General features: G+C 41.7%; 1 protein-coding gene and 1 long non-coding RNA gene across 28 annotated transcripts in view; both read right to left on the reverse strand.

Moving 5' to 3' along the window:
• The window catches only part of LOC126037256 (uncharacterized protein DKFZp434B061-like), a 306,771-nt gene that overhangs the window by 239,256 nt on the left and 39,910 nt on the right, over positions 1-27,605 (reverse strand). The window lies entirely within an intron of this gene.
• Positions 3,582-6,359, reverse strand: LOC126037258 (uncharacterized). The gene is made up of 4 exons (XR_007505575.1): positions 6,274-6,359; positions 5,243-5,349; positions 4,928-5,166; positions 3,582-4,044 (listed from the first exon to the last, which is right to left on the reverse strand). It is a non-coding gene; the product is annotated as an uncharacterized LOC126037258 (long non-coding RNA).

The raw sequence follows: 27,605 nt of genomic DNA on the forward strand, positions 1-27,605 counted from the left end.
CACACAAGCACTGCCCCTGCAGTTCCAGAAGTGGACTCGGAGAAAGGATTGTGGACAAACAGGTCGCTGCAGGATCCTTTGGGGCGGCTCCTCCTTCACACAGGCTCTGGGTCACACTAGATCGGTAGATACTGAATTAGAAATGGGATGGATAATGACATTTCTTTGTGGACAACATGATTCCAAGGAAGAAAACCTGGAAACACGAAACAAACCGACTACCGACCACAGGTAGTCATACTCGGGCCACGCTCGGAGCTGGGCACCCCAGGGGTAGATGGTGGCTGAAGAAACCCTCAGGCACAGGGAAGGGGAGGGAGTCCATGCTGACCAGCATGCTAGGAGGCAGCAGGCAGTGCTCAACAGCCCACCCCTCGCCTCCTTCTCGGAAAACACCCCACTGGACTCTGCTTAGTCCAACCTGGCCCCGCAGCACTCGACGAAAGGCAGAGCAACAGCAGAGCTGGCCAGGAAGCAGGGGGCTGCGGCTGGACCCCCCAACCCCTCTATTACTTGCTCTCTCTAGTTTCTGCAGTTGCAGAAGCAGTAGCAAGAAGTTACACCAACCCACTGCAGTAGCAGAAGCGGAGGCGACTTCACATGAACCACTTCTTTGCTTAGACCTAACAAGTAAAACCACAGGAGACGTTAATTCCTGCAATGGAACGTCTTGCTCAAAGTTACTAACCGTACACAGTCTCAACGCGGAGCTGCTCCTCTTTAAGGAGACTGATCATGCATCCCTCACCCCCTCCAGCTGGACCTCCAAGCCACACACACAGCAACCAGCTAAGAAAGCAGACAGAAAACAGCAAAGTTTGCAGGAAGTCTGGCATCAAGGAGCCTCCCTCACCTTCAAGTCCAAGGTATTTTCTGGCTCTGGTCATCTTGTGTTCAGCACAATCACAATTAAATACATTCAGTATTGGGTTTAGGGTCTTAGGGGGATGTATTGTGGCAGAAGCAAGAGAAAACAATGCATTTGTTACTGGGGTTTGTTTTAGTTTAGGCATTTACTTACCTGGGGTTTGTCGATAACCCTGAGGATCTTGCAAAGCTAGCACCGATTGCTTTGCTTTTCAGTAAAAACAAAAATGAGAAAGAAGGCCACATACAGCTTTTCTCTCCTTCAGGTATTCCAGAAAGAACTTGCCCTACTACCAGCTCCATCTGGCAAATGAATAAAAACCTCTGTCCCCAGATGATCAGCGATAAGACACTATGCCAGGAAGCGATGTGATGATGCAATTGCTAACAGCTAAGAAGCGCTGCTTCTAGCACTGACTCTTGGTGACCTGCGCTGGACCAGATTCAGACAGGACTGCTAGAGCCAACAGCAGCTGCAAAGTTATAACCGCAGATGTTTCCCAGAGCATAGAAAAGCCTGCTGGAGGGATTCACCCTAAAGGACAGGAACCACGCTTGGCAATACTGTCTCTAGCTTGGGCTGCTTCCTTCTGAGTATTGTAGGGAGAGGAGTCTTTATGCATGAGGAACTTGCCTTTCAATCACTTTGACAGAAGACTTGCTCCATAAACAAAGGAAAACACTTCAGTTGAACTGGTGCAGTTTGAACTTTATTTAAAACAGCTGTAATCTAATCTGCATAGTGCTGGGGCAGCATCCAACCTCTGCAATAGCCAGGGAAACTCCAGAACAGCAACATCTCTCTGCACGCGGCCAAGCGCTGAGTCAGGGTACATTAAAATAAAGCGTGTAATCTGACCCATGCTGGATCAAGTCCAGGAAACTAGTAACCTGACTTCTTCCTAAACTTCTTCTTAACACCCTAAGAGTGTGGGGGGGGAAACAACAACAACAAAGCACAATTAGAAGATAATTCTGCAAAGCAAGAGTTAAAAAAAATAAATCCATGTACAGGCATATACTTTGATATCAATTAGCTAGGTTAGTTTGAGACCAGCTGCAGAAATGCATGTGCTGACTAGAGGTTAAGGGCACAACAGCCTTTAACAGGTCAAGTGGAAGAATTTGTTTAAAAGCATGGTAATATTACAGGCTTGTAGACCATTACAAAACACTTTTCATAGTTGCTTTGCCGTTTATCTCATCACCTACTTCAGCTTTAATTCCTTCAAATTAACGATGGAGTTTTATTTACACAAGTGCTGAAGTTGTATACCTACTGTAACTAGTACACAGACTTGACAGTATTGAAAGACCATGGTTTTAACCCAGGTCACAAAACCAAGGTAACCATTTTATAAACTCAGGGTGTAGCTCTGCTAAAAGCCACTGAAGTAACATAGGTTCTCTTTCTTAATTTTAACCTGTGAGTAAACCTAAGCCTTGCACTCTTAAGTTTTGGGGTTTTTTTCGAGGGGAGAAGGAGGAGTAAGACCTCTCAAACCCACTAAGGCACATTTTCTAAGAGATGAATTGCACTTGAAGCAAGCTGGAAACCAGAGGTAATAAGGAAAAAAGGTAAGTATACGGTCATGGTCATGCTTTCTCCACAAGTTTGGAATACCAGCAGTAGGGGGAATGCTGGAGAATGAAGACCGTGCAAGGTAGCTACATGCCCCTTCGGTCTTGTCACTAGGGTTTGAGGTGGATGCTTAAAATGATCAGAGCTCAGAATTGCGGTTTAAGCCAAGCAACTAATTTTAAAAGAAGTCAGGGGTATCTGTTGTCCGCACAGCAAAATGGGACTTCAGCTGTCAGCGCAGTTTGCAAGCTGCACTATTCAGAGGGTGTTAATTCAAAACCTGGAAATACTAGAAGCAGGAAAGCAGTGTTCCTAGTCTCCTCAAATTTACTCTACCATGACATCATCATTTTGTAGAACATACTTTTTCTGGCACTGCCCTGCCTGCCTTACATTTGGTTTACTTGTTTGGGGTTTTTAAGCAGATCCCACGTGCATTAAAAAAAATTAATAAGAATTAAAAAAAAATCTTTTTGGAAGACAGTATTTTACAGTACATACGAAAATTCTCTGGAAAAACATACAACTTCATTTACAAAAACACCAAGTTATAAAGAAGTTACAATAGAGAGAGAGCACAACATTTGTTTCACGGGATCAGAATTTCTCCCCACCCCTCAAAAAACCCTCATGCACTTAACTGGGTAAGCAGTGTTACCAGTTTACAGAATCGGAACTTCAGACTACTACAAGTTTTCATGTAACCACGTAGAACAGCTTTCAGGGTTTATCTGAAAACACTCTCTGCATGCCAATTCCTTTCAAGACTCTCCCTTGCAGGTGGGTAGCAGTGCCACAACAGCCTTGGCTATTGCAATGTTTAAGTACATCTTCAGCTGTGTGTTCCGAGTTTAGCTTTCCTACCCAGCGACAACAAAAAAAGCCCTCAAGTCTCATGCTGGAGCAGTCTCAAGACAAAAATCAGATACAACGGCATGGGACACGTCTATCATCTCCATACCTTGGTAGCATCCTCTGCTGCGTTGTCTTCAATACCACAATTATTTATGGGCCTCCATGGGAGGCAATACTTGTGTAGCGCGTGGCCGTGTTAGGCAGGGGACAGCTGCTAGCTGAGGAAGCTGAGCACCATTCTGATAGATGCCCAGGAGTGTATGTGCCAACCGGGAAAATAGTTTAGGAGAAGAACAATATATGCACATGCACTAGGAAAGCACAAATGAATACAAGCACGTTCAGACACACTTGACACCACAATGTGGTTGCAGTAACTAGTTAACCTGTTTACCTACATTCTGAATCCAAGTCACAGGGCAGCTTGGTTTTTGTGGCTTTTCCAAAGCTGTTTCAGCTAGTGACAGTCAAGACTTCTAAAAAGACTAATAGGGATAACTCTTACAAGAACATATTTGGGAAATGAAGGCTGAAAGAAGTTAAACTAAAAAGCATATTTTTGTTTACATCAATAAACGCGTAGAGTACTGATGTGAGGTAGTCTAGGCACTAGCAGAGTCCATTCAGCTTTTCAGTTAGCCCACTGAGTAAAACCCCTTCCTAATTACATTGTCTGTAGATCTGCTGCTGACATCTTCTGGACTGCCGCCACCTTTGAATGCTGAATCCTGGCCAGTTAACTAGAAGAACAGAATACACAGACTCAAAATAATTGCTATACTGAAGTTACCTTCATATTTGAGTACAGCTTCCAGTCAACACATTAACTGTGTTAGTGGCCATTCTTAAAACAACATTTAGACAACACTCCCCTTACCGCACAGGAATCTCAAGCCTCGCAAGAAGTCGTACTACCCAAACCTTGAAATCTGTACCTGAAGTATTCAATAGTAGGTAACAGTTCTGCAAGCTGATTCTTTACAAGTGTCAAAATGGAGTTTTTTCTAGTTGTTCTTTGCCTCAAATCAGAGGTCAAGCCACACAAACAGCTGTTTAAGGAGAGTTATGTATAGCAAGAAAACAAATCAAGCATTAATCAAAAGCTCCCACAAAACCCAGATTTAACAAGCAACTCCACACGGTCGTTTCAGCAGTGGACAACCTGTTGAGTAGGCTGCTGATTTCTAAAGCAGCAAAACTATCAAGAGGCATTCGAAAATCATCTGCCAGAACAAGATTAGCTCATACGTCTACATTTATAACATTCATGTCCTCTTCCTTTTGAGATTTGGGTTTTTTCTGAATGAAGAACTGTTTCCAGTTCATTGAGCAATGGGTCAGTGCAGTAATATACAAGTACAGTAGTATTTAGAGAGCCTGCCACCAGACCAAAACCAGTCACTAGTGCCAGATCTCGGGGGAAAAAAATTGTTTAATAGCTATACAGTCCGTTCAAGACAATTTCTCACACCTACATCCTAGTAAAACTAGCATTATGCTTAAATTTAGATTCCTGAATCCATTGGGGATGTATATATGCATTTCTTCTCGGTTATGTCATGCATTGTACATCAAGAATTAATTCTACTTCAAACCCTCCCTGGCCTAGCCCCCCTTCCTTACCTTTTCTCCATCTGCTAGTGTTTTGGGGCGTTCTTCTGATGGAGGTGAATGAGGTCCTTCAGTGGTCACTGAATAAGGTCGTTTAGGTGCACTGTTCTTAGGATCTGTAATTCCAGTCCCACTTAATTCATGCTGTCCTTGGACAAAACGTCCTCCTGGTTGAGAAACTGTGTTACGTCCTGGAATGGTGCTACCAACTGGAGGTCCCAATGTTCTTATTGCAACTGTAGCCTCCACTTCTGTAAGAGACACCGCGCTTCTAGAGTTCAGCCGTGAAATTAAAGACTGCATTCCACCCACCACGTCAATACATACTTGAATCAGTAACAGGAATGGAGAGTCCCTTAGACACTGATGGCTCAGCTACACGAGGTAGCTTCTCTCTCTGGTTAGCACCGTTAGATTTCTGGTACGCAGCATTTCTGTAAGAGTCAGATGCTAGAGTTATAAAAAGCTCGTTTGTAAAATACTATACATTTCCTTTCCAGAAAGCCCATGCAAGACAAATGTCTGTCTTCTTAGCTCATTGTCACAGCTCTACCAAACAACAAACTCCCAGGCAATCTAGCACGAGATCTTCATTTTGACCGCTGAACTTCAGACCGCAAATTTAAACTTCAGCGTTGTCTTTAGTCAGTCTCTATGTACTTGCACTGTCTTCCAGCTTAGTACCTCCAGCACTCTGTACTGCTTTCCATGAATGGATCTGCTCTACCCATACGGGCATCCCATTTTATTTTAGTTTTAATGCCACTCCTCCAGTACCAAATGGTCTGAACACAGCAGGCATTACACATTTGGTACTCTTGGGCTATTACTCTCAAGATTACATATTCCTCCTGGGCTGAAGTAGCTTATGAACAAGCAGACCTCCCAGGAAGTGACACACACTTTTACTGCCCGAGTTCTCATACTGCTGCACCAAGGCAGCAGCAGCTCTAGTGTTGCTGTGATCAAGATCAGCACTTCGTTAGAACATCATACTGCTTGGCATTAACCATACTTTTTGTTAGAAAGAACAAAATCACCTACATGGAAAGCACTCCGGCTTCAAGTTACACACTAACCCAAGGAGATCTACATTCAAGACCAAATAATTCCTCCGGTATCCACTTCTCCTTTCTTCCGACATGTCTTCATGGATATTAAATTCATTTTTTCAAGGATTTCTTTAACCTGCCTCCCCCCACGTGCCCAAAGGAGATGACAGCTTTCTTCCTGAAGCCATTAGAGCCCTCCACGTGCTTATGAACAACACAGATTCAAACAAGAAATCCCAGACCTCATTCCCATCGCGAGTCAGTTAAAAAGCAGCTTCTTCACAGCTTTAAGGTTATGGTGCTAACCTTTCTCTCTCGGCTGGAGAGGTGTCCACTTTAGCAATCTTATGTGGTGAAGAGGAATTTTCCGGTGTTCTGGAGCCCGTGTCTCTGGAACTGTCCAAACAGCTTCCATCTGAAGAAGTCCTTTTGCGCTGAAGCCCACCAGCATTTTGACTAGTACCTGGCATGCTTTGCTGAAACAACAACATCAAAATAATGAAGTCTTCAAGTAATTATTAAAGGAAAAAAAAAATATTGCCAGAAGAGCCCAATTTTTAATATACCTTCTTTCTTTTCGGTAAGGTTTCTGCAGGCAAAAAATGGTGGAGGTGCTTTCTCTTCACATGAGCTGCCTCAATCTTCATACCTTCCTTTAGCACATTGAGGTGGTTAGCCTGGCTGTAAACTAACAGGAAATTTAGTGTTGTAGCTCAGTGGGAATGTTTGCATTGGGTATTTGTCAAAGTTGTTGACATGATTTACATTTGCCACAACATTCAAACACAGTGCCACTGGATGTAACGTACAAGACAAGCATCGGTTCGGGTAACAGTGCAAGTCTGAGGAAGTCACCCCACCTGGCCTGAAACTCAGACAAGCGTTTTGATGCCTTTTTTCTGTGCTTGTCTCATATCCCAAAGCATGAGCTAAAAAGAAGGTCCGCTTTTACTGCATTTACTCATGTTGTCTGAGCAACACAACACACAGCTCATGCTCGTACCATGGAGAAATGTTTGTTTGCACTGATGAAGAGTTTAAAGGAGTCCACTGCTTAGAACTTTTTGTCCAAACACACTCGTCACTCCTGAAGAGTAACCCGATTTCCTTAGTTTGTCGTTACGATAGCAAGGCATAAGCCTCACAGCACACATGCACTTCTGAAAGGCACAAGAGCAGTCAGCTTGGGAAGAAGTAAACAGACTTTGGAACCAAAGACCTGTACTTTCAAATGACTGCTCCCCCCCAAGCCCCTTTATTCTAGCATTATCTAACAACGCTTGCGATATGACTTTATTTCTGCATCTGTCAAAAGGAATAAAGGAAGATGAACACGGAGCTTGACGTGCAAGACTGCATGTCATTACAATGTGACCACTCACTGCCTTTCAAAGTTCTGGGATGGTATCGTACAGAAACTGTTATTTTGGAAACAATACTGTCAGCAGGCATTCACAACTTCTTTTAGAGCCTGATACAGTTAATTCCCACTTCCAAAGTTCAGTAACTGACAACTGCTTTTGACAAGTGTAGCTACACCCAGTAAACGGGCATCTCTCTCCTGGCTTCACATCTGACTGTCCACTTCAGGAATCGCAGTTCCTTTCTGATCGTTCACTATGATCTGCAGAACTGTTATTTCACATATGGGATATGGTACATAGGGCTGTAGTACACACTTCTGTTTCAAGGTGGACTTACATTGCCAAAGTGTCAAAATAGTATGTTTCTAAGGCTAATCTTCTACGTGTCACGCTCTACAGAAATAGCTAATAGCTAATACCAGAAGGAAGCACAATTCACTTTGTGAAGCAACTTGCACTAGAATTAAAAATTGAAACCCTACGAGACTAGAGCAAAATAGAGGCTTACCTGTATCCTTGAATGACTGTATAGCGCACGTTAAATCAACGTTAACACTTTCTGCATTCTCCACTTTCCTAAACACGATTCCAAGAAACCACATTGACACATATCCACTCCTAAAAAGACAGAGTCACAAATCTATCATTTATGCACAGATGCCAGTTATTTGGGTGCTAGCATCTACTCTCAAGAAGGGATTAAGCAAAACAGTTTAGTTGTACGCAGCAGCTAAAGATTGGAGTCAGCCCATACTCAAGTTCTCCGAGAACTCCTCCCTCAAGTTCTCCCTTCTTTAAAAAGATCCTACATGCTCAGAACCTTGCCCGCCAGACCTCCTACCTACAAAACAGTAGCTACGTAACTGAACATCTCTCACAGGTAAGCTGAGGTGAAGGAATATAAACGAGGTACAATACATGGGCCAAACTCCAGTTCAGAAAAGTAATGAAACTCACTGTTTACAAAGTTCTCGGCTGCCAGGGAAAGACTGTGGCTTTACATGTGCAATAGATATAAATTCATTCCTCTCCAAGTTTCCAACCAGCACACGAATTTTAGATTCCACAAGGCCAATCCTGATAAGAACAAGAGACATTTACTCATTTTTGACTGTATCCAGCACAGTAGTTATCTGCCTTCTTATAATACAATGCTAATACCAAAAATGCTAACCAGTCAGTAAGTAAGTAGTAAGTTTCATTCAGCTCAGCAGATACTAGATATTTATATCACACACACTGGAGTTGGAGATGTTTTCAGGGACATTGGAGCTTCAAAGTTTCCAAAGACAGAGGCAGTAAGTAAGTTTTACTTGTACTCTTAACAGGTCAGACACAACACTTCAACATATAACCTATGATGAAAATGTCAACAAGAAGCAGATTCCCAGCACCTCTGGCTGCATTTTGAAGTGCAGCAAAGCTCCTTTTTACCCCAAAGATCAAGGAGAACAACCGTTTAGAAAAGGCTCAAGCACAACTCTTCCATTACACCTGAGTAAAGATGCTATTCTTCTTGCAGACTGATCTGTGAAAAGAGTTTACCCTCTTCCAGCCAAACTGAAAAATATCGTTCCTTTAATAAACAAACGATCCAGTCAACACAGTCTCATCAGAGACTTGCCCAAGAAATGTATCATGACCACCAAGGCTATTCTTTTAAATGAAGTACTGGCATTTTACCCTTCTACCTAAAACACTGCTACCCTTGAAAGCAGTCAGAACTCTGTACGTTCTTCACAAGTATCTTATGTTGATGAACAACAGAGATGTGCCATCTATTCCCAAATCCATTCAAGAGTTGGTGAACTAAACTTGTTCTTATAGCAAACGGAAGCAAGTTTGTCTTCTGCTTTTCATTTTCCCAGATGCAAAACTAAGCCCCGTTTGCTGCCATTTCTGTCACTGCAAAAACGTCAGCTTTTACTGCAGCCAGAACTTTCCTCATCTTTATTGTGAGATACAATAAGCCTTCTCCACTTAAAACATCTCACATTAAAAACTATTTGGCTCTAAGCCCTCTGCCCAGAACTCCTTGTTGTATACCTAACTGCGACTGACATCAAGCTGTAGCTGACACGATTTTTAAGTGAACAAATTAACAAGTTCAGGTAAGAGGTACTACCTACTAGAGCTGTTTTTAAACAGGAAATAAGGTGTCTTTCAGAGGTAGCTCAAGAATTCAATCATTTGCCTTAGACCGCAAGCCGAACCCTGAAGTATAACCAAGGTGCCCTCAGAACAGGGGTCTGGTACACACAGCTATTTTCCTTGCTTACTTGAGCAAGGCAGGCAAAGCACTCGTTTCTTCAGAAAAAGAACACCACACACATTACAGTACCTTAATTCCTCACCGTTTCCCCTTATTTCAAGACTCACAGTTAGTCACCCCATTCACACAGGTTCAACAAGTTATTACTGGCATGTCTGCCTTGAGACAGTGACAAATACCACGTCAGCAGCAGTCATTTTCTCTAACCACAGTTGAAGGGGTTCTCACATTACCTTTCACAAAGTAGATCAGCACTCCTGCAATTTACCTATCCACTACCAAGCATGCCGAGATGATCATTTCCAGCACTAAACACAAGATGCCTGAGCACACTACTAGATTAAAACGTAGTAAACACTATTTATCACCATTCAGGTACTCTGTGCAGACGGTCAGGTTTCACCCCGATTAAACAGCCTTGTTTCACTTCACTGGAGAAAAGTAGGCTCTGGAACAGGCGGACTACATTACCAGAGCAACTTAGCATTGAGTGCAATCTAGTCCTAAATCAAATATTGCATCCAGTAAAAAAGCTATGAAACCAAGCCTTCTAAGGCTCTACAACAGTCGTCTTCAAAGTGTCGGAGGGGGATGTACCCCAGGGGGTGCACAAGACAATCCACTGGGTCCGGGAAGAAAAGATTAGAACTTCAGTAATGTGTACGTAACTTGTAAAGAAGTAGACATAGACCGCAACTATGTGTTCAAAAATTACTTTTTTTTTTGTTTGTTTTGCTCACAGGAGTGCACAAAAGTTTGGAGACCACTGCTCTATAAGTCAGTAAAAGATCAAGCTCTCCAGTGTCCACTACACATCTGATGACATCAAGTAATCCCCATTTACTTCAGTCTCTGCAACAAGGAACATCTTCCTAACTGAAGTAGCCTTGGGTAAGTAGTCTCCTTAGACTCCTAAGGAGTCTGCTTCTCCAGATGGCACAGAGCATACGCACGCTAACCCTCTTTGTTCCTTCTCATCATGACTTAGGTCTTTAGCTTAACTTCTTAAACAGCAAGATAACTTACGCTAACTGCCCTTCACAAGAAAGCTTTTAGTTTTGCTGAGGAACTGTCTACTTACCTCCCTACTGTATTCCATGCCGAGCTGCACAGTCAAATACTTTAGTTTTGTGAACTGTATTAACCAAATGAAGCGCAACACTGAATTGAGCGTCAGTGATGTATTGAACCCACACTCAAAGCAAGACTTACCACTCTAAGTGATGCTCTTTAGTAGAGGCACTAGCAGTCAGCACAATATAATGTCTAGAAGAAAAGAAAAAGTAACATTCTAGCTCAGGACTTGATATTCCTTCAAATGAAACCAAAACTGCCTTAAATGTATAGAAAATGACTTCCAGACAAGACACATTATATCCTGCAGGCAGCACAGTATTAACTGAAGAAAAACTGATTACATCCTTCAGAATCGTGTTCTGCTGCATTCTAAGTATCAGAGCTGGTATTTTTGTTAATAAAAACAGTGTCAGTGGCAAAACACAAACAGTTTTTCTATCTTCCCTATACTTATCCTTACCAAAATTCCTATGACTACCTCCAGCTTCTGAAAAACAAACATATCAATGCCATCTTGTATTTCGACTGCAAGCTAAAAGTCACTATGCTAACCAGTACGGCAATCATTTCAAGTTCAGGTAACAGATTTCATACATACTTGTATTTCTGAAAAAAGTCCAGTGGTTCAAAGAGCTTTGACCAGCCTGATTTTCCTTGGAGAATCTCATTCGTAACTGCAAGACCTACAATTAAGGTTGAAAACCTTACTACCATTTTGTTTTTAAGACTAGCAGAGCGTGATAGAAACTTTACAAGAGAAAGGTTTTGAACAGTAATTGACAGATCAAAAAGCAGGAATTCCCTTGACACAATACACGCCTACTACAACAGTTCATTGTAAAACTGCTCCCTTGTTGCCTGCAACAGGTAGACTTCCCAGAGAACTCTTCTGCCTAAAAGGGCACAACACCGCACGGAATATAACCAAGTCAGGTAATGTGGTTTCATATTGCAAGAATGACACCTTTTAAGCAGTTAATAAGCATGGAAAGAACTTTACCATGTCTGAACTCCTCCACCATTACCGCTCGCGTTGATGTAGATACGTTGTACGTAGAGTTCTGCTGCGGATAGGCTGGGGTGATGATAGGCATTACGTGGTATCGGTCTGATGGGTTCACCTGTGATGTTAAAACAATTGTGCTCAGCACCAGCAGCTTAGCTTAGAAGAAAGGTTCAAGGCTTCAAAATTCCATGTCTACATACCCTGGGGTCCCATACTGCTAAGTTAAGATTGCTCTCTTCCTGTTGTTTCAGCAATACAGGTCTTGGCCACTCCCTAAACAAGAAAAGCCAGGCACTGACTCTGCCATGTAATTCAGGGTAGGACTGAATGGTGTTGGTCTAAATCTTATATAAAGAACCACCTCAGAAAGTGTTACTGCTTTACGCAAATCAAAATAGTCATCAATAGCTCTTACCATTCTGAAAAAACCAAGAAGAACTTGTTCACCAGAGTAGAAGCCAAAGCGTTTGGATAGAGTTGACACGTTCTCGCTACTAGCACAGCACAGGAAACCCCACCAAGAAATCCCAGCACGTTGGAGTAAATGCCACGTCCTACAATGCAGACATTGTCGTTGCCCTGTAGTCTTCCCAAGCCCAAGTATAGTCCTTCAAATTTACAGCACCACCTTCACAATCTATAGAATACCTATCACCCTTCAGCCTCCAAGTCAGTTATTTTTGCAGTGCAACGAGGCCAAAACTGTTGGTCCTTACAGCGATGCGAAAAAGAATCGTTACCACACCACTTCCCAAAATACCGCTACTCTGAAATTTGCCTGCACTGCTACAGCTACTGCTTCGCTCCAACTTCCCTTGAGAAGAAGGTTCTGCCATTCTTCTAGCACTTGCTCTAGTCACATGCGCAAACGGTATTTTTTTATTCCTTATCTATCAAGCTTTTATACTTCACTGGGCACTTTTTATCCTTTCTAGTCAGGTTCCTGGTAAGCAGTGCAGCACCTTGTCTTGTAGGCACTCCCCTCATCTCCCCACTCCACCCCCATTAAAAAAAAACACAGAATCTACCCCACAGACAGTCCTTGAATCTAAACTAAAACACAGGTTTTGAACTAAAACCTGATATTTAAACAGCTATCCAAAGATGAAGGACTTCTAGTGCCATTGTTTTTTCAGCACGAGGTGCCTCTGGAAAGTTTAAAGATCACAAACAATCACATTACTCACGTTTTGCCCACAGTTTAATTGCACGGAGCGTGAGCCGGAAGGTCTCTTTATTTGGCACTAGGTGCAGGATTTCGTCAGTAACTCTGCAGCCTGTAAGAAAAAACAGTTGAAGTACAGCACTTCCTGGTAACAGGTACGAGTCAGTTCTGTGCTGTACTGGATCAATAGCTTACAGTTTCTCCTGCAAGTCTATGAAAACAAGTTTGCATTACTTGCTTTGTATTACCTTAAAAATCAGAGGTTACACATAAACTTACAGGCACATAACATAACAAATTAGAGGTTACACATTCCGTATCACCTCAGGTAACTGGTACCCTCAACAGCTTTTTCATACTTTAGACTACAGCCAACAATTGTCAATAAGGCCCTTCGACAGGATTCCGAAAGCTAGGTTTCTTTCGACAGCCAGGAACAATTAAACCAGTCAGCGTTAAACAGTGAGCAACTTCGGCTTCAGGTATTTTAAATATCCTTTTTTTTTAATGAACTACCACACAATCTTCTCTATCAAGTGCTCTACCTATTCACCTGAAGCAGTTTCTGTGGCAAACTGGAACACCACACACCCCCCAATCGAAGAAACATGAAACACAGGTCTATCTAAACACACAACTTGAAACAGCTGAATTTAAGCTCACTCGCCACCTCCTCAGATCTCAAGTATACAGGGGATCAGTTTCTGCATCCTGTACAGAAACTTGGGGTGTGTAACGTGCATTCCATACCAACTTTAGTAACATTTTCTTGTTAAAGATGTGCAAATATGCTTACCATTTAAGCTCCGTATACATCTTATATCCAGGCTTCTGAGACACGAGTTGTCTCTGAGATCAAGATTATCAGCAACAATTGGCACAGACAGTCTTGCAAACACGAGATCAATCTTAAGAGGGAAATAGTGCCAACCGTTAGAATGCCCCGCAGTTTGCAAAGAGCACACTGGTGGGGGACAGTTACTCAAGTCTAAAAAGAGTGGTTAACATCTGTATTTAGAATTATGTGACTATAGATACATCTCCCAAGAGATTTACTTGCCAGAAGATTCAATACAATTTCTAGAAGTTCCCAATTTTATTTACAAAGCCTTCACTGCATCACCCCTTTCTTTTTAAGCTAGGGAAAGGAAGAGGGCATTTTAAGTTGGAAAAGATTACTCTAGACTTAGAGTTTCAATTAAAAGGTGTGAGAAACTAGAGACTAGAGTATTGTTTATTAAGATTTATGTTAAGCCCAATATAAAGATTAAATAATTAAAGAAAAGATGGCCATAATAGCTTATATAAGCCTAATCAGATACCGCTTGTACAAGTTAAAGCAAAACTATTTTGTGAGATTGCTAAAGATAAGGATGTATGAATATGAGAATCAGTTATTGCCTTGTTTAAAGAAGTGTCAAACCGCAAGATGTAAGACTACGGGAAATAGCTATTGCTTTGCTTAGAAGTGTTTGTTAAAGAAGCTTATAACACAGTTCTGAGAAATACCACACAGCAAGTTGAAGAAAAAGTCATCTAAAGGTAACTGAGGAAGACTTCAAGCCTTCGGCCTCAACGACCACCAGGAGGCAGAAAAAGACCCCCTAACAACAACTGGGACATGCGCAGAGTAAAGACCTGAATGCGGAACTGGATGACTGATAAAAGGAGACTGTTAGAACTGTTTGGCGCGGCAGTTGGCGGAACATAGACTCCCCTGCCGCCCAGCGCTGTCTTTGCTCATATTCTACTTGCTACAATTAATAAAATTTTCAATTGGATTATGATCCGTTGCAGTCTCAATTTATAACAATTCTTGGTGCCGTGACTCGGATAAGGAACGGTGGGCTTTGGTCCTCCGGGGAGGCGCGCCCCGCGACAATTCGCGGCCCCGCGACCAACAGCCTACCCCAACCTTACCGACGAACCTAAATTCTAGAATAGTGAGCAAAGGAGAAACCGGTAAAATCCCATAAAAATTCTGTGCACGGGAGTCCGGACGAAGACGCAGGACGCGTGAGTATATTGCGATATTTGGTCGCGGGTTTGCCGTTCGGGCGGGATTGGGTTTTCCTGGACTATAACGACTGAGAGGTTCGATATACTGAACCAAGTGAGTGTGGACCCTTTAGTACTGCGGTTCCCACCTCCCGCGAGGGACTGGGCCAGGAATAAGGGGAGTGCGTGAGTGTGTGTGCGGATAGTCCAGAAGATGGGGGCGAAGGGCAGCAAGCCTTCGACTCCCATGGGAAGGGTACCTACTGTACCTAGGAATACCCCTCTGGCATATATCTTAGACAATTGGAGATATTTCCCTGGCACTGTAGGGAAAGATAAACAGAAGATGATAGAATATTGTACTAAGATATGGGGAGGGAAGAAGATTTTTAAAAATGTCTTCTGGCCAGTCTATGGGTCAGATGAAGATTGGGTAAAACAACAATTAAACCTCTGGGTTAATAATAAAAAACCTCTTAACCCAGAGGAGAGTCAATATGCAGAAGTTTGGCTGGAAAGACCAGGAGCTAGACTTTATCCATTGAATGAACTAAAAAGTAAACAAAAGAAAAAGAAGGAAGAATTGGACGAAAACCTTCTGACTCCCCCTCCTTACGTTCCTCCTCCTGTTCCCACAGCTCCTCCAGAGGTCCCCAGAGCGCCCACTCCCCCATCAGGGTCGGAACAGGGGTCTCCCCCTCCTCCGAGACGTGTAACTAGAAGTCAAACAGGGGCAACTCAGATGCATCCCCTAAGGGAAATACCCATGGGGGGACCTCAACCTGTGATCGGATACATTTCCGTACCGCTAAATTCGGCTGACCTGCGAGATTTTAAAAGAACCGAGATGGGAAACTTAATTGAGGACCCACTCGGAGTGGCAGAAAGATTAGATCAATTTTTGGGACCAAGCCTTTATACTTGGGATGAGATGCAATCTATCCTTGGTCAATTATTTACTACCGAGGAAAGAGATATGATTAGACGAGCAGGAATGAGACTGTGGGATGCTCAACACGTCCAGGGACCCCAAGCAGATATTAAATGGCCACTTCAAAGACCTAATTGGGATAATCAGGATCCGGTGCATAGAAGTCATATGCAGGACCTGAGAACTATAGTAATTCAGGGAATTAGAGAAGCAGTACCCCGTGGCCAGAATATCAATAAAGCATTTAATGAAATCCAAAAGAAAGACGAAAGCCCTACTGAGTGGCTGGAACGATTGAGGAAAGCCCTTCAGCTGTACTCTGGGGTAAACCCAGACGAGCCTTTAGGGCAAGTGCTCCTCAAGACCCAGTTTGTGGCCAAATCATGGGAAGATATCAGAAAGAAGATTGAAAAGTTAGAAGACTGGCAGAATAAAGGATTGGATGAATTATTGAGGGAAGCTCAGAAAGTCTATGTAAGGCGGGAAGAAGAGAGTAGTAAACGACAAGTAAGAATGATGGTAGCAGCGGTCAGAGAGGATCGCAAAGGGCGGACTAATGAACACGTATCGGCTGGAATGAAACAAGGGAACGTAATAGTAAAGAGGGAACAGAGATGTTGTTTTTACTGTGGAAAGAAGGGACATATAAAGAAGAATTGCAGAAAAAGGATCAAGGATGAAGAAATATTAAAAACGGAATAGGAGAGTCAGGGGCTCTATATCTTAGGGGACCGAAGTCATCACGAGCCCTTGATAAAATTAAAAATAGGTCCCCATAAACAAGAGTTCACCTTTTTAGTAGACACTGGAGCTGAGAAATCAACTATTAAGCAAATACCTGAGGGATGTAAAGTTTCTCCTGAAAAAGTACAAGTAATCGGGGCAAAAGGAGAACCCTTTAAAGTCAGCAAAATCAAAAATGTGGTATTTGAAACTGAAAATAAATTTGGAATGGGTGAACTCTTGCTCGTCCCTGAAGCAGAATTTAATCTACTGGGACGAGATTTAATTGTCGAATTGCAATTAGAAATTAAAGTAAAAAATCAAGAATTAACAGTGTCTACTTATCCTTTGACCGTGGAAGATCAAAAACAAATTAACCCCGATGTCTGGTACTCTCCGGACACAATTAGTAGACTGGAAATCCCACCAATTAAAATCCAAATTTCTGAACCCCACATACCTGTGAGGGTAAAACAATATCCCATATCTCTAGAAGGACGGAGAGGATTAAAACCAGAAATTGATCGATTGGTAACACAAGGCATCTTAGAGCCGTGTATGTCACCCTTTAATACCCCCATTTTGCCTGTAAAGAAACCAAATGGGAAATATCGGCTCGTACATGATTTAAGGGAAATAAACAAAAGAACTATCACCCGGTTTCCTGTAGTAGCAAATCCATATACACTCCTAAGTAAGTTAGGACCACATAACTCCTGGTATAGTGTGGTTGATCTAAAAGATGCCTTTTGGGCCTGTCCACTGGCAGAAGAAAGCCGTGATTATTTTGCCTTTGAATGGGAAGATATAGAGACAGGCCGCAGACAGCAATTGAGATGGACCGTGCTCCCCCAGGGGTTTACTGAGTCCCCTAATTTGTTTGGACAGGCCCTGGAAGAACTCTTAAAGGAATACCAGGTACAAAAGGGAAACGTACTTTTGCAATATGTAGATGATCTGCTTATAGCAGGAAATAATCAGGAGGATGTAAGAAAAGAAACCATTCAACTTTTAAATTTTCTTGCCCAAAAAGGACTACGGGTATCACAAGAAAAGTTACAATTTGTGGAAGAAAAAGTGAAATATTTAGGACATTATTTGTTTAACGGCAAGAAGATATTAGATCCAGAGCGCATTAAAGCAATTCTGGAATTACCTATGCCTGTCACTAAGAGACAAATTCGGCAGGCATTAGGGCTATTTGGGTATTGTAGGCAGTGGATAGAGAACTATAGTTTTAAAGTTAAATTTTTATATGAACAACTGCCTAAAGACAAAATACCCAAATGGACCCCGCAAGATCGAGAACAGTTTGTCAGTCTCAAAAAAGAACTAAGCCAAGCACCGGTTTTAAGCTTACCAGATTTAAAGCGGCCATTCCATTTATTTGTTAATATATATGAAGGAACGGCATTTGGAGTTTTAACTCAGGAATGGGCTGGACAAAAGAAACCGGTGGCATATTTATCAAAGCTGTTGGACCCTGTAAGCAGGGGTTGGCCAAGTTGTTTACAAATAATTGTTGCTGCAGCCTTATTACTCGAGGAAACAAATCGCATTACTTTTAATGGAGACGTTATCTTATATGCGCCTCATAATATCAGGGGAGTGTTACAACAAAAAGCAGAAAAATGGCTTACAGATAGCCGATTATTAAAGTATGAAGGAATACTTATAGAATCCCCTAAACTATCTTTAAAAACGATTGAAGCAATTAACCCAGCTGAATTTTTGTATCCAGGAGAAAGTAATGAACTATTACACAATTGTTTTCAAACAATTGAACAACAGACACGCATTAGGCCAGACTTAGAAGAAGAAGAACTACAATGTGGAGAAATATTATTTATAGATGGGTCATCACGAATAGTAGAAGGTAAACGATTGTCTGGATATGCCATCATTAAATTGGAAAAAGGAGAATTTAAGACAATAGAATCAGGTCCCCTGAGTGCCAGCTGGTCAGCTCAAGCTTGTGAGTTGTATGCATTATGGAAAGCGTTAGTGTCACTCAAGGGAAAAGATGGAACTATATATACAGATTCACGCTATGCGTTTGGAGTAGTACACACTTTTGGAAAAATATGGGAGGAAAGGGGATTTGTTAACTCACAGGGAAAAGAACTGATACACCCAGAATTAATTCGACGAGTTCTGGAGGCATTAAAAATGCCGAATAAAATAACAGTTGTACATATGAAGGGACATCAACGGGGTACAAGTTACCAAATCAGGGGAAATAATGCAGCTGATATGGAAGCAAAACGAGTGGCAGGCAATTATAATATGATTTTAACTATAAAACAGACATCTATTAGTAAAAATTTGAGTTTTGAGTCTGTAGAAAAAGAAAAATTAAAACAAATGGGAGCTAAAGAACAAGATGGTAAATATATATTGCCAGATGGGAGAGAAGTTTTGCCGAAGGGCATAGCACTCGAAATATTTTCAAAAATACATAGTAAAACACACTGGGGAACCCAGGCATTAGTTGATCATTTTAATCAACTGTTTGCCTGTATAGGTGTATACAACATCGCAAAAACAGTCACAGCAGCCTGCGAGACCTGTCAAAAGGTCAATCGAAACAACATGAGACAAAAACCTCTTGGAGGACGTTCCCCAGCATACAGACCTTTTTCACACATACAAGTGGATTTTACTGAACTACCCAGGAGCGGGCGTCACAAATATTTATTAGTAATGGTGGATCATTTAACACATTATGTTGAAGCTTTTCCTACCTCCAAGACAACTGCTAACCAAGTTACTAAAGTGTTACTTGAAAACATTATACCTCGATATGGAGTACCTGAAGTAATTGACTCGGACAGGGGAACACACTTTGTGTCAAAAATTGTTAAAGATCTAACAGGAAACTTAGGAATTAAGTGGGAATACCATACACCATGGCACCCACAGAGTTCGGGAAAAGTTGAAAGGATGAATGGAGAAATCAAAACTATCCTAACTAAATTAATGATAGAAACTAAATTATCATGGATTAAGTGCCTACCCATGGCACTATTAATCCTTAGAACTAGACCCCGAACGGATGTGGGAATATCAGCATTCGAAATGGTGTATGGAATGCCCTATCGGATTGAAAGCCCACAAACAAACATTTTAATTCGGGACCGTGTGATTAATGACTATGTTTTACAATTAGCAGAACATCGTAACAAGCTTTGGGAACGTGGACTGATTATACAACGACCGCCGTTGGATTTAAAAATTCATAATCTTAAACCTGGGGATTGGGTACTAATTAAAACGTGGAAAGAAGAAACCCTAAGACCCAACTGGGAGGGACCATATCTTGTTTTACTTACCACAGAAACAGCTGTCCGGACTGCTGAGCGTGGATGGACTCATGCCAGTCGCATTAAAGGCCCGGTAACAAAACCCCACTGGAAGGTGGTCAGTGCACCAGGTGACACCAAGATTATATTGAGAAGATAAAGTAATGATATATACTTGGTTTGATTATTTTGAAGCCTTGCCCTTTGGTGTAAAGTGTGTGATTTGTTTTGTAATTGCTTTAATAGGATCTTTAGTGGTGTATTATTTGTGGAAACATACTAAGTGTGGTCGTAAAAATTGTTAAATATTCATGCAACCTAATATAGAATATAGGGATTTTATGGGAATAAGAAACAACTATATACAAAACTTACAATTAAGGTGTAACGACCAACAGTGTGATTGTTATCCATTTGTATGTTTTAAATGCAAGGTATGCCAGGACAAATGGTGGGTGCATTGCCATGAAGGATACCCTCCAAACGGAGTCTGCGAGCAATGCTATAAATTTGAAAGATCATTAACTGATTGGAAATTGAAACAATTTGAACAAAGACGAGAAATAGTAAAGGGATCCCTCCAATGGTGGAATATCTTTACTAAAGGAATACATCCTCAATATTATTGTTACCACCCAAATCAACCAGTCCCCTTTGTAACTGAGATCGTAACTGTCCGGTGTCGGAGGGAAGTAGTAACCGTACCTTGCCTGACCCCATTAATTAAAGCTGCGAAGTGGGAGGCCTATGTACACAGGCAGAAAACCCGAAACAGCTATTCTCCTGAAGAATTCCCTTGCTGCCGAGAAGATGGTACACCCCGTGGCTCGAAGCAACCGAGTCGACGGGCGAGGCAGAAGAGAAACCAACTGTGGAGAAATGAATCAGAAAAATGGGATGCAAAGGCAATCATGGCTGAACTTCCCCAGGACTGGTAAGAGTTTACTAAAATTAAGTAAAAAATTAACAAACACCCTTTTTCCTGGTATACCGTTAATTGTGTTATTGATAATACCCCAGGCAGAAGGGGGAAACCCACATGAACCATTTAAATGGGAACTAATATCTTGGGAAGAAACGAAAACAATAGCCACTTTTAGCAACCCAGGGCCACCTGAATTTGTAGTGAAACTTTGTGATTTAGTACCAATACCTTGTGAAAAAGGACCTCCATTTTATATATGCCCGGCCTCTGGACAGCCTTATTGTAATTATCCCGGACACTATTATTGTGGTTATTGGGGATGTGAGACAATAGCCTCGGGCTGGACAGTAAAGACTCCTGATAAATATATAAGAGCAACCTGGACTCCTAACGGATGTGTACCCGAAGATACAAGTGTAGATCTTGCAGGTCTGCGCGATGTGGATTATGTAGCTCCACGGAAAAAGGTCTGTACCCACATCAAATTTCAAGTATTGCATTTCCTAGAAGATGTGTGGTTAGTAGGACGAACATGGGGAATACGTGTCTATGGAGGGATTCCTAAAGATTAGGGAGGACACTTTCTCATAAGAAAAATTAAAATGCCACATGATTCACTCCCTGTTGGGCCGAATAAAATATTGAATCCACCCACCTTCCCTAAGACAACCACTCGTCCATACTACACGGTGACTGAGTCCTCTTTGGTTAGGAATTCAGGAGTATCAAAATTTAAAGACCCCTTATGGGATTTAATACAAGCCTCTTATCATACCCTTAATGAAAGCAAACCAAATTTAACTGAGGACTGCTGGTTATGTTACAATGTTAGACCACCATATTTTGAGGCAATCGGAATATCAGATAGAATTCAATGGTCTAGTGGTATAAACCCACAAGAATGCCCATGGGATGACCAGAAGAACCATACGCAAGGAATTACTATTCAATTGGTAACAGGTCAAGGAGAATGTATAGGTACAGTGCCCGAAAGATATCAGCCTTTGTGTAATCAAACAATCACTAATGCTAACATAAAGGAACATAAGAACCGAGCTAACAAATGGGCTATCCCAACACCGGGAGCTAAATGGGTTTGCTCAGACATCGGAATAACGCCTTGCATATCCCTAAATGTGTTTAACCAATCTCAGTTTTGTATACAGGCAATTATTGTTCCTCGTCTAATATATCACACCTCTGAAGAGGTGTTACACCATTTTGAAGGAGATCTGAACAGACAAAAACGAGAACCAATTACAGCGATAACCCTGGCTACGCTGTTGATAGCAAGCGGAGTTGGAGCAAGCACAGGTATAGCCTCTTTGGTAAAAAGTCAAGAATTGCAAGGTCTACAACAGGTCGTAAATGAAGATTTAGAAAGAATAGAACAATCCATTGAACGTTTAGCCACTTCAGTAAAATCTTTATCAGAAGTAGTGCTGCAAAACAGAAGAGGACTAGACTTGTTGTTATTAGAAAAAGGGGGGTTGTGTGTAGCCCTCAACGAAGAATGCTGTTCCTTTGCTGATCATACGGGAGTAGTTTTGGACGCAATGGCTGAACTTCGGAAAAGATTGGAACAACGCAGAAAGAATTTTGAAACAGGTAGACCATAGTATGAAAACTGGTTTAATGTTTCACCTTGGCTAACCACTTTGCTGTCTACTTTAGCAGGACCGCTTATTACGTTAATCTTAGGACTTTTATTTGGACCTTGTATATTACGCTATATTTTGCATTTTATTAAGAAACGGCTTGATATGACCAAACTGCTTATTTTAACCACGAAGTTGGAGAAAGAAAATGAGAAGGTATTTATCAATGAAGATGAAGATTATTGTGAGTGTACTATGCCACGAGAATGTTATGAGTGTAACTGTGAAATATTACCTTGTGAATGTTATGATAAATGTTGGAGTTGTGGGAAAAGGTTGGCTTATAGTGTCGAAAATGAAAGTAACGTCTAATAAACAATAATAGGATAAAAAGAAAAAGGGGGGATTGTGAGAAACTAGAGACTAGAGTATTGTTTATTAAGATTTATGTTAAGCCCAATATAAAGATTAAATAATTAAAGAAAAGATGGCCATAATAGCTTATATAAGCCTAATCAGATACCGCTTGTACAAGTTAAAGCAAAACTATTTTGTGAGATTGCTAAAGATAAGGATGTATGAATATGAGAATCAGTTATTGCCTTGTTTAAAGAAGTGTCAAACCGCAAGATGTAAGACTACGGGAAATAGCTATAGCTTTGCTTAGAAGTGTTTGTTAAAGAAGCTTATAACACAGTTCTGAGAAATACCACACAGCAAGTTGAAGAAAAAGTCATCTAAAGGTAACTGAGGAAGACTTCAAGCCTTCGGCCTCAACGACCACCAGGAGGCAGAAAAAGACCCCCTAACAACAACTGGGACATGCGCAGAGTAAAGACCTGAATGCGGAACTGGATGACTGATAAAAGGAGACTGTTAGAACTGTTTGGCGCGGCAGTTGGCGGAACATAGACTCCCCTGCCGCCCAGCGCTGTCTTTGCTCATATTCTACTTGCTACAATTAATAAAATTTTCAATTGGATTATGATCCGTTGCAGTCTCAATTTATAACAAAGGGAACTTAAAATTATTCACAGAATTAAGACTTAAGTTCAGTCACCTCAACTATACTTCAGCAAAGGAGAGAGCATTTCCTTTATGCAGTAAGCCCTTTTGATCCTGAAGTATCTGCTTTTTAGTACAGTCTGAGGCAAGAAGATTATCCTGTGAAAGTCTGTACCAGATGAAGGCCACAAAAAGGTCACTGAATAAATCTCTTTGTGATAGTGATACCAAGCAGTAACTTGCTTTAGGGACTACAGCAGGCAGGTCTTGATTCATTGTATAGGATGTATTCAAGATAGCTGGATTCCTGCAGCTGACAGACCCAGGCGGGAGTCAAATGAGTACTTTCACTTTCCATGTTCCAGATTGTTTGTCCCATGACCACTTCATTTTGGATGTGCAGCAAAACATTTAGTCTGCTCACACGATTCGTACAGTGAATTACACTGTACACATCCCTCTGTAGATACCTAGCTTGGCAGAGCTAAGAAGACTGAGCAAGGACACCGCCTCTGCTCCCACTCTGCATGATCCTAGGGATAAATGCTATTCAAGCAGGCTACCCTGGTCTACAGCACAGGCCTAGAAAAAGATGTCCCTGATGCTCCCATGCCTGCTAGGCTCCCTAGGGGCTTATTTTCCTATAAACTCCCATTCTACTGCAATGTCTTCTCCTGGGATACTTTGCGGTCCAAAATAGCACAGTCACAGCTCCCTGGAAAAGTTATCCTATTCCAAAGCAAGAAAAAATTTACTCACTTAAAAAAACCCAAAAAATGCTTACCTCAACGCCATCAAACTCAAACTTGACAACTGGTACATATGCGTCTTCAACTGCCTGGAAAGGAGAGGATAACTGTGTAAGAAAACATGGTTTGCTACTTTAATGTTTCTCCTGAACTACGATCAAATGCAGAATTTACACTGCTAACTACTCAGTATAAAGACTGAGTTGCTTCCAAACCAGAAGAATTGTTCATAAGCTGCAAGCAGTATAGCACTAAGACGGTATAATACTAGCTTTAACAAGTTATTTAGCCAAGAGATCCGGAGGCTGATCACGTATTGTAATGAACAAACAGTGCACAATGAGCCATCAGTATCAGAGGTTGTAAGGTACTTACCTTGGTGGTGAGGAAGAAAAGCAAGAGATTTCTGTAGCTATCTTACTCCTGGTTAACATCCAGAGAAATCGAGAACATTCTGTCCGCGTTTGACAGCGTGCACTAGCCTCCTGTATTTTTATTTTCTACCATGCCTGAGATGCTATCAGCTACCTTATGGGACAGTTTTCAATTTTGTAGCCCACTCATCAGAACTGTGCCACAGCCCACTGACCCTGTCTTCGGTCATCTAAACAAAGGCTCATTAGCTATGCACGTGAAGTCTTTCAAAATGTCTGCACAAGGAAGACCAGCCTGAGAGAAACACTTCTCAGGAGTTCGGTTCTATATGCAAAGTACACAGCATATGCACCGGAGGGTCATTTTACAAGGCAGTTTTGTACATTCACAGCACAGCTCCTATTGACTTTATGCAAAGCTGACTGTGCGTCTCTTCTACAAAGTCTCGGGCTGAGTAGCCAGAGAAGAACAGGACCAGAGAAGAATGAATTCGAGGTCCTAAAGTACACCCAAGGAACACCATGGCAAAGGTACTGACAGAAACCTTTCCACATCACATTCAACTCCCTTAGCTCTCAGGCTGCCCCTTCCTCTACCTGCATGCAGTTACTTTCTTGCCAAGCCCCTTACTACAGCTAGGATGAAAGCAAGGCTCCTAGGCACAACCTTGCTTTTTGATACTATAGCCCACTCATTCCCAAACCATGGGTAGGGGAGAAGTGACACAGAGATTCGGATCGGACATACAGTCACTGGGGAAGGGAACCAAAAGCTTGACTTCCACGCTTTCATGCTGCGTAGACAGCATTTTAGAAGGGGCTCAGAAACAAGGCCCTTTTTAATTTTGGTTTGTAAGACAATCACTACCAATAGGAGTCTTTAACAGGAATATTCTTATTGTCGGAGTTGCACAATCTATCAAGGAGAGAGCTTGCTTACTCTTAGGTTTTTTATTTCCTCCTGACGTTTCAGTTTTTCAAAGAACGACTGAAAGAAATCCGATCTTTCTACATGTCTAGGAGCAACACAAGCCACGTCTATGTCAGCACCTGCAAAGAGATGCCATTTGTTCTGTTACTGTTGGAAGACACTTTCAAACATTACAACTATGACCAGACACCAAAAGTTTACCTTTAGTGTGTACTCCAAGCCTGTAAGAACCAAACGTAAATATTTTGCCGCCAACATTTGCTACTACTGAAGGGGGAAGATTCTGTGGGTAGAAGAGAAAGAGTTTTCTGGAGAACAGAAGATACACGTTGACCTACGTGCAAGTTTAACTAGCATAGAAGTTACTTAGAAAGACTACAACAGCCTCCATAAACAATGTCTTCTCCCTCCCATACTGAGCTGTTAGTCTAATAGACTGATTCTGTTTTTCTGAAGGGAGTGCTGGCAACTCACAAACAACAACAACAACAAAAAAGGTGAGTACTGTAGCAGTCGCTTCATCAGTTTAAACAAAGACCTATTATCAGTCTTCCCTGCAGCAGACCCACATAAATGAACACCATCTAAGAGCCATACCAAAGGCAAGTCTAGAGTAATAATTTCAAACTAGATTGAGTGCTGTAGGCTGTCTGGGGCAAGTTTACTGCCCTGTTACCATCTGTCTCCCCCCACAATGTCTTGTTTCAGCTTTGTTAACCGCTACAAGTCAACTGACAGAGCCACTTCACAAACTTATTCAGTGCCCCAAGGACTTGAAGGTCTTCATCTAAAGGATCTTTTATACATTATTTCAATGGCTTTTACTACAGATCTCCTTGATACTTAAGAAGGAAGTTAAATGTTGAACTTTAGCATAAATCCTAGTAGTATCGCCTTTGAAAGAAACTAAAAGGCTTCAGCTGTTTTGATAAGAACCTATCAAAAAACCTTACCTGGCTCTCACCAAGTTCTGAAATCCATTCTTTGACCAAGTTATTCAGTCTGCCAAGAACGACCAGCCTGTAAAGAAAACTCATGTTAAGTTTGCCCTAAAAAAACCCCAGGACATTAACAAATTTTACAGTCTTGTTATACCTGTGATTCAGTTCTTCCTCCTCTTCAAATACCCCCAATGCTTTCATCGCTTCAAGCAGCTTCTGAGTATGAATGGAATCTCTATCCGTAGGAGGAGCCAAGCTAATTGCAGAAGTCATTCCATAGTGCCTTGGAGGCTGGTTCTGCAGCCTAGGAGTACTGGGGGAGAAAATAAAATACCGAAGACTCCACAAAAGAGAAAAACAAAACCCAACAAAACAACAACCACCGCCTCACTGCAAAACACCCTTCCACTTACAGGTTTCCAAATCAGCTTCTGCCCTTTTGCCCAGCATTAATATAAATGAGGGAAGAAAGATCCTGCTTATGGTTTTTAGATAACTTGACCTAACTTAGAAGCAACTTCTTTAAAAAACACTTGTGGATATAAGAAAAGATCCAAGTTGCTACTATCTGAAGACAGCTTATTTGCATTGCGCTAGACAGTTGGAACTGATCGCCAGGAAATGAAAAGGTTTGAAATCCACTAAGGGCGACACTATGTACAGCACAAGTTTTTTTGGACCCATTTCAGTTTCACAGCACTTTTGACTTAAGGTTATTCCCATCAGCTTCCCGATCACATTAAACAAGACAATTTAACACTGGCTTCTTTTAGTTCAATGTATTGGCTGTGCTTCTACTGATTCTGAAAGGACATTAGAGTTGATTGCAGAGCAGGGACAAAGTGGTCTGTTAAACAGAGTTGTTGCAGTAAATGCAGCATTACCTTGGTTTTGTCTATGGAAGAGGATGAAGGAAAACATCAACCAATCTGCAGCTAATGTTGCTAGCAGAGCCTTGTGCTCTTAACACAGCGTTCCACTTTTATAGCTCAGAGGCTTAGCTCTACATACATCTGGTTTAATCTAAATCCAAGAGATGTACATCAGCACGCAGAGCAGCACAAGTTAAGCTCTGCTTGTAGAAAGTGCTCAAATCTGCTTTCGCTAGCTCACTGCCCAGTCAGGCAGAGCATTACCAGCTGAAACCAGGAGAGAGAAAGGAGGGGCACCGGAGGTAAGAACTGTACTTAATGGATCAAGGGTCTCTACAGAAACACTAGTAGCAAAAGGGGGACACCCATTAAAAAGGTCTCTACAACTCATCATGCTTGTCAAAG

This window comes from Accipiter gentilis, unplaced genomic scaffold (genome assembly GCF_929443795.1).
Source record: "Accipiter gentilis unplaced genomic scaffold, bAccGen1.1, whole genome shotgun sequence".
Lineage (NCBI taxonomy): Eukaryota > Metazoa > Chordata > Aves > Accipitriformes > Accipitridae > Astur > Astur gentilis.